This window comes from Castor canadensis, chromosome 9 (assembly GCF_047511655.1).
Source record: "Castor canadensis chromosome 9, mCasCan1.hap1v2, whole genome shotgun sequence".
In the NCBI taxonomy this organism is placed as follows: domain Eukaryota; kingdom Metazoa; phylum Chordata; class Mammalia; order Rodentia; family Castoridae; genus Castor; species Castor canadensis.
Genome location: NC_133394.1, coordinates 19987243 through 19995587, shown reverse-complemented (window position 1 = coordinate 19995587; position 8345 = coordinate 19987243). Strand labels below are relative to the sequence as shown.

The window sequence follows — 8345 nt, the reverse complement described above, 5'->3', positions numbered from 1 at the left end:
TAAACTACCAAAAACTACCATAAGGGAGGCCAGTAACAGTTTAATAATTGGAAGAGCATTAGTTTGGAAAGTCTAGAATTAAAAAGATAGTCCTGTATCCCTACTTTTAAGAAGTTATAAAAGTTCAAAAAAGATAACTATATAAACTATACGTTATTCTTCTTTTGGAAAGAACTTGTCCCAAATACACCTCATCTGGAGATATCACATTACCTGAATTTCATTGTTCAAATGTGGACCACAAAGGGATGTGCTTTCCCTCAAAGATGAGGCTTTCAAAAATAATAACACGCTTCACAAAGAGGAATCTAAATGGCTAGTTGATATGTGAAAAAGTCCTCAACAGTGTAACTGAGGAAATTAAAGTTAAAACTGAAATGAGATACTAGTCTACACCCACCATCCTGGCAAAACTGAAAAGGGTCAACAATACCGAGTGTTGTGAGGTGTGGAGCAATAGGACTCATACCCAGCTAGTGCAAGTGTACCACTTTAGAAGACAGTGTGGCATTATTTATTCAAGTTTATGACATATGCTCCCAAGTATAGATCATACAGAAACTGATGTAGATGTGATGGATACGTATCTGAGGAATGTTCACAACAGAATTTATAACAGCCCCAAATTGGACAACCCAGACATCCATCAACAATAGGATTACTGAGCAAACTGTCATATATTGCTACACAGAAAAATTACAGCTATGTGAACAATCTGAACAACACATGGATTAAAACAATGTTTTAATGTTGAGCAAATGTAGCAAGCATAACATTACATAGTATATTGTTCCATTTACATAAAGTTGAAAAGAAAGGGCAAAACTAAACAATATATTGCTTAGGGATGAATGTCTGTGATAAAACAATAAAGAAAAGCAAGGAAATGATTATCACAAAAGTTAGCATAATGGCTACCTCTAGGAGGAAGGGAAAGCTGTGTTCAGGAAGGTCATTAGGGGATTTGGGGGAGCAAGCAATATTCTACTTCTGACCTTGATTGCTTACAAGACTGGTTCTTTTACAATTCTTCATTATACTATGTTTCACTTTATGCATTTAAATTGTAAATTTCACAGTAAAAATGTTAAAATATTGTCCATGGCATTTCTAGAAAGAAAAGGAAATGTTGCCAAATTATTTAGTTAATGCACATTTCAACAGTTGAAACCACTGGTTAGTTTCTCATAAGAACTCATTTAAAGTGTAGGAATCGTGAACCCTATACAAATATCCTTTTGTTACATTTTAACATAGTATGCAAATCTTTATCATACACTGATGAACCAGGGAAAGAACTTTGTTAGCTGAAACTTCAGAGTTTTTTGAATTTTGAATTCTGATTTCTCCTCTGGATTAATAAACTAAAAGGACACAGAAGAAATTAGAAATAATGAACTTCCTCCTTTCCAGCAGCAGCTCCAGCTGTTTTCCTCTGATATCAGGCTAAGTGGAGAGGTGGGTGAATCTTGCTCACAAGCTTAGAGCAGCTGCTACTTTCGCTACTCTGTCCCTCAGTGTTAAGGTTCTAAGGTAGAACACTGAATGGAAACAGATCAGACCTTTGAAAAACTGTTGTGCACACTTTTCTGGAAGTATTATCTGCTGGGTTACAGAGCTCTGATGCTTGCACTCTTCATTCAAAGCCCACAAAGTTAAACTATAAGGTACTTAGCTTCATAAAATCCCTAAATCTGTTTTATTCCTTTAGTTTCCGTTGTAAGATAGGTAAAGGGACAAAACCAAAATCAATTTATTCTGTAGCCATGCGGGTTGTTGCTTGTTGAGCTGATTCCCGTGAATCTTATTTAGAAAGATACAGCGGGTGATTGGGTCGTATAAAGATAGTCAAGTCCAAAGTAATTAAGGCAAGATATTTAATCTGACTCTTGGAACTTTAGGTCAAGGACAGTAGCTGCTTTTGTAGCAACTTCCTTCTCTTCTCACCTTTTCTGCAGCATTTTAATGAAAACGAGCCCTTGACTTTACCAATCAGTTTCCTTTGACTCCTGTTTGCACATGGCGGCTGCAGGAGTGGCAGAAAACCTGAGTTCCCCAAATTTGCCTTTAACACCCTTGCTCCTATTTTTCCCTTCCCCCCAGTGGAAAGACTTGTAGTACTTGAAATACCCATCACTGCTGCTTCCAGAGAAAGGGGGTGCCAGGGTCCAGAGTCAGAACTGTCGAATCTGTCCTCCCTTTATCACTGCTACTGCTTTCATCTCATTCGCTCACGACTCAGCAGGACAGCTCCAAGACAGACTTCTGAGAATTCTGGCCTTTTACCTTAAAATTTCTTTTCCTAGACAACTACACTTTAAACTGAGTTTTTTACTTGAATTAACTTACCAGGATAACATCTTGCGATAAGCTTCAAAATAGTAATATTTATTTCACAAATATTAAGACAGACACAAGACAAAGGCGAACATTTCTAGATGACGGCAAGGGACACTGGTGAATAACCAGGCTCTTCTCTCCAAAGTTTCAAACCACAAGCAAGAGTGATTCCTAAAAATGAGGCGCTACTAAATTCTCCCACTGAAAACCAGTCAAAAATCCCTCTCCAATCTCCCAGAGGAAGGCTCCCTTTCACTCCCTCCTCCCCCCCCGCAAATCCGCTCCCTTTCCACTGAAGACCAAGGTTGTGACTCCGCACTCAAGCAGCACCCGTTTCCTTTCACGGCTGGGGGGGGGGAGGGGAGGGGTGTTCTTTACAACCGGTTGCGGTTTACAAAGCGCTTGCTCTTCCATCATCGTCTCTGAGCTCCGCGAGTGCCATGCGAAAGAGGCATTCATTCATTCATTCATTCACCAAACATTTGCTCGGCCGACCACAAGTTATCCGCCGCCAGGTCTCACCCCACGCCCTGGGAAGGGTGGGGCGCTCGCTCCCTGGAGCAGGTGCAACGATTAGGCTGTAGGTCAACTTCTCCACAAGTCCGGCTCTTCAAGGGCCAGTTTGGGGCCAAATGCCTCACCTTCGGGTGGTGCGCGCCAAAGCCCGGCCGCGCAGCTTGGGCCTCCTCACAGCTCCCGCAGTAGCAGTCCCCACCTGCCCTGGAGGAAACCGCTAGAGAGCAAGCAAGTCACCGCCCTCGGGTCAGGGGTAAGATCAGGAGGCAGCTTAGGCTCGACTGGGCTCCTCCCCTTCCTCTCTTCAGTTCTGACGCGGCCGTAGAGGCGGCGGCGGCAGTGGCGGCTGCGGCGGCAGCAGCGAGTCCCGCGGCCCGAGGCGCACCCACCCGCTCTCGGATCCTCAACTTCCTCTTCCCTTGGAGCGTCATCAGAGCGCGCCAGAGTCGCCCAGGGCGGGGTGGTTGGAGAGGGGGGGAAAAAAAAGGCCAGCGGAGGAAGCCTCAGAGCGGAAAGAGAAGGGCGGGGGAGGAGCGCGGTTGCTAGGTGACTTATGTCATCAGTAGGCGCCGCTCTCCTCCCGCCCCTCTCTCTGGAGTGAGGCGAGAGCCCCGCACAGAGCGAGGGAGACAGCGAGCAGAGCTCCGGGCGCTACCGCCACCGCCGCCGAGCTAGTGAGAGCGAAGGAGCATCCCAGAGACCCAGCCCCCGTGCACTGGCCGCCACCGAGACCTCCGCCCTCACCTGGGCCAGCGGGAGCCGCGGCCGCCTTTCTCTCCCCCCCTCACCTTCCCGGCCGGCAGCGGCGGCTGCACACGCCGGAGCCGGAGCCCGAGCCGGAGCAGGAGCCGGCGGCAGGGGGGCAGGGAGGCGGCTACCACGGGCCGGGACTGGTAGCTTCTCCGTGGTGAGAGGACGCTGAGGAGGGGCTGGAATTTTGCCTCGTCCCGGGGCGTGGGGCGAAGGACTCCCAAGGTGTAGGGAGGGGGGTCCCAGCCGCAGCGACACATGCGGGAGCCGGGAGCGGGGGCGGCGCCGAGCGGAGCCGGCCGGGTCCCCAGCCTCGCGGCCGCCTCGGCCACCCGGCTGGGTCCGTAGCATCTTGCCCCGGAGTGTATGAGCCGGGGCCCCAAGCCCAGCAGCCACCCCCCGCCCGGGGGGGCGGGGACCCCAATGTGAAGCAGCGGCTGGGGCGGCGGGGAGAGCAGGACCGGCGCCGCCGTCCTTTCCCTACCTTCCCCTCCCCTCCCCTCCGCCCCCTCCGGGGGTCTTCTCTCCCGATCAGTCTCCGGCCCCCCGGCTCCTCGGCAGGACTCCGGGAGTTCTTAGAGTCCCCTCCCCCGCCCCAGCCCCCCCCAGGGCGGCGGGGCCGGGGGGGATCCGGGGGGCCGGCCGAACCTCCGCCCAGAGGAAACTTTATAAAAACAAACCCGGAGCTTCCCAAACGTGACTGTCCCGGGACCAGCGGCCCTGGACCGGCCGGAGCCCCAGCCTGAAGAGACCCAGGAAGAGGAAAAGAAGAGGTGAGGGGCCGCCGGCCGCGCGGAAGAGCCCCGGGTGGCTGGCTGGCCGGCTTGGCGACACCGGCCCCGCTTCTTGCTCAGTTCCACGCCCAGCCTTCCGCAGCCGCCGCCGGCCCGAAGGAGGAAGGGAACCAGCCCACTTTCCCGGCGCCGCGGCCCGTCCCGAAAGCGTGAGTGGCCGCGGGAGAGGGAGGGAATGGCGGGGTGGAAGGTGGGAGCTACCGCTGCTGGCTTTTGGACCTGGCTGGCGTTTTTGCGGGCGGGTAGGGAGCGTAGTGGTGACAAGGGGTCCGTGGACCGATCTTCCTTACAGGCGAGAGAGCCGTGGGGAGATAGCTGTGTGCTTTGTAACCTTGTAGGTGGCGGGGGGAAGGCAAGTCTGTAGGGTGTTCTTAGAGTTCTGTTTGTCCGTGTCCAGAGTGGGAACTTGCACCTTTCTGGCCAGTAATTGGCAAAGGGAATTGAGGAAGCCAGAGCTGATGTCGCACAAAGGACATCTCTGTGCTGTACCTTTTCTTGATACACCGGCTGTGATAGGACGCTGCAGTTTTTGTTTCTGGGGAACTCATAGGGATTCCCACGTGGGAACCACGCACTGTCTGAACCCTCGAAAGTAAAATTTCTCCCCCCGACCCCCCGCCTTTTTTTCCTCCAGTTTTCCTTAGGAGCAAGACTGATTTTCGATTTTCATTTTCGTAGCTATTGGTACTAGAGGTTTTTTTCCTCTTCTCATTTCCTGAGTCCACAATTCGTATGTATAAAGAGGACACTAACAAGGTTTCAGTTGCTTAGGAAATTATGAGTTCTTACCAATCACTACTTATTGGGAAATTACTAGGGGGAGAGCACTTATTGCATTAGCTATAGCTTTTCCTTTACCCATATGCTTTTCTTTTTTAGTAACATGTTTTACATGACAGCACTTTTTTTTACTTGGGAGAGCGGCATGAGACTGCTTATTTGGTTTGTCTTTACTTTTCTGTTAGTTTAGGAGAAAATACTCATATTCTTTCAAGAATGGCTTTTTTCTATTATTTTAAGTTGAAGTCTATAAAATCTTTGATTATATTTCAGGTATCATCTCAGAGTACCGAATTAGAGATACAAAAAATAATTAACATTTCACATATTTAAGGATTAAATTGTATACCTTAAGGTTAAACAGAGAATGGAATTTTATGTAATAAGGCATGGGTAGTGGTACTCGAGTCCATCTAAACTAAATGTGGGCTCGCTTTCTTTGAAGCATAGGGTTAGAGATGCTTTGTAGCAATGAGTGGAAACCTGGGGTTATCTATCTATCCAAATTTGTCCATTCAGGATCTTGATTAAATTTAAGCTTTCTCAAATTTAACAGTATTTTGATACTATAGTTTATCTCTTTTTAAAGTAATAGTTCTGTAAATTAGCCTGTGTATTATGTAACAATTTATTTACTTATTTCAAGCCTGCCTCCTTCAGAGTTTGTGTTTTGAGAAATATAAAATTAAGTCTGAGTTTTCCTGGTTTTACAGATTTTGATGATTTCTATTTACTGCCATCTTTTCCAACTCTTTCTCAGAATAATTTCTTTCATTTCTTTGGCCACTTTGCTCTCCTTTGGAACTTTGCTGTTTTGTTTTTCTTTAGCCACGTTGGTTTTCTTATGCTTTTATAAGGAACCTTAAATTTTATCTATTTTAAATGGGAAGTGGCATGAAAATATTAAGTTGTGGGATACAAGGTTAGATTTAAACTCAGAAAAAAGGTTTTTAGATATGTTTATTTTGTGACCTTGAGAAAGTCATGCATTCCATTTTTCACAAAGATGATGGAGAAATCTAGTCTTGTATAGCTGGTTTATTGGGATGGAGGGGAGGATAAACCATGAAAATACACTTTTGAGTACAGATTGCACTTGGTCAAAGTTGCTTACTAACTTTAAGACCACTTTTATTGCTTTGACTATAAATTGGTTAAAATCATGGTGATGTTTCATTGTATATTTGGATAGAAATGACAAGGTATTTGGGGGTCTCTGTCTTAGGTGCTTTTACTTATAGGTGGCAGAAACAATCAAATGCAAATTGCACAACTGTAGAAGAGCGGAAATGGACCAGTATTAATTTAACACCACTATATGCTAGGTACTGTGTTTGGTATCTTAAGAGTTGTGAGTGCATGTCTACATTTTCATTGGGAAAATGTTGGTTTTTGAACTACACAGAAATAATTGGAGTGCCTGAGCCAAATCTGGAAAGGTCTCTTTCAGGAAGAAAAGAGCATATGGAGACGAGATACTTAAGGCTTTTGGAATTGAAAGGTGTAAGGGACAGATCTAATTAGGAAGTTGACTTGATGTGAATACTACAGAGGGAGGTTGTTGAGTAGGGTTAAGGTCAGTTTATGTTTATGTAGATGCATGGTTATAGCCCAGGCAAGCAATTGAGAACTGTCTCTGAGAGGGTAGTTCCATATGATTGGGGAGAAATTACATTTTAGACCAAAGGCATTATCAGCCCTGGATTAGTATTTTATTTTTCTAGGGAGCCAACATTTCTACACCGTGGTTATCCAAGGGCTGTACAGAAGGAGGAGTGAAAAAGGAGAGGCTTCTAGTATTTTAGTATGATGCTAGTGGTTTTCTCATAAAAAATAATTCTTTTTCATTTATTTAGGTTTTTTTTTTTTTTTTTTGTATTGTTGGGGTTTGAACTCAGGGCCTCACACTTAATAGGCAAGTGCTGTACCACTTGAGCCACTCCACCAGCCCTGTTTTGTGTTGAGTAATTTGAGATGTGCCCAGCTGTGTGCCAACAGCGCCCACCTGTGTAAAAAAGAATTTTTAAGCCAAACTTTGTTAGGGACTTTGTTTAGACTTAGTTTTGGACATTTAATTTTGGATTAAGAGTTGGATACTGATACAGTTTCAAGATAGTAAAATAGTTTAATGAGGGATATGCTGATAATGAAGAGTTGAGGTCATTTTCAAAGCATTTAGGTTTCTGAGACTGCTAATGGAGAGTGAAGAGCTAAAAAATGGGTATTTTTATTTTGGAGGATGAAATTTGTATTAGAGTAAGCAAAGATAAAGCACAGTGACTGGATGAGACTCTTCCTAAAAAGAGAGTGATGCTATGTAAGTGGGTGACAGTTACAGTTGAAAAGGAAGTAGCAGGCTTAAAACATGACTACCAGTTTAGTTCTACAGTACATGATTCTGTACTTTTTTTTTCAGTTCTGGGGTCTGAACTCAGGGTCTCATGCTTGTTAGGTAGGCTTTCTATCACTTGAACCTCTCCTCCAGCCTGATTCTGTATTTTTTCGAAACAGCTACAGGTTTTTAATAGAGTATTTGGTTCTTTGAGATAAAGTTCAGAAAAACATAGGATTTCATTGTTGGAGAACTTATAAATAAAAGACAGATTTGTTTCTCCAAAATCATGTTTTTGAAGTTTGCCTTGCATTATTATTATCTTAAATTCGATCTTACTACCACCAAGTGGAGCTAAAAATAGCTGACAGGGAATGCTATTTCCCTTGCTTGCAGTTGATGTGCGTCTTTGTGTCTCATACAATGGAGGGGATATCCCTGTGTTGGCACAGCAGTGCTGAAAATTGCTTAAATTTTTTTTTTTGTTTTGTTTTTAGAAAACCTTTTTATTAAAAAACTGCTTGGCACTTAAAAATATTCAGCCATCTTTGTGGCTAGCATTTGGTGTTGACTTTAACAAAGATTAAGGATTGTGAGTAGAAATATATACTCACACTTTTTGTGTTCCTTAGTTTGAAGTCAACACCTTGGTAGACCTTTTTTGGCTTCTTGAGAGAGTATTCAATTGGCAGAACCCTCTTGGGGAAGTTAGACAGGGAGATCAGTCTAAAATGATTCTAGTGTGAGGGAATAGGGATTGTAATACATGCTATAGTGGGGGGCCTTCTCTCTCCTTCACTTTCCACAATATTTCTTATGCAGGTGAAGTCCTG

The 8345-nt window shown here is 45.1% G+C and overlaps 1 protein-coding gene across 2 annotated transcripts in view; it reads left to right on the top strand.

Annotated features, from left to right (window-relative positions):
• The first annotated feature begins 4174 nt into the window (after positions 1-4174).
• The window catches only part of Fbxw7 (F-box and WD repeat domain containing 7), a 181854-nt gene continuing 177683 nt past the window's right edge, over positions 4175-8345 (top strand). For both annotated transcript variants that reach the window (XM_074041288.1, XM_074041287.1), the window contains exon 1: positions 4175-4549. The gene's annotated coding sequence lies outside the window, so the exon portion shown is untranslated. The remainder of the gene's footprint in view (positions 4550-8345) is intronic.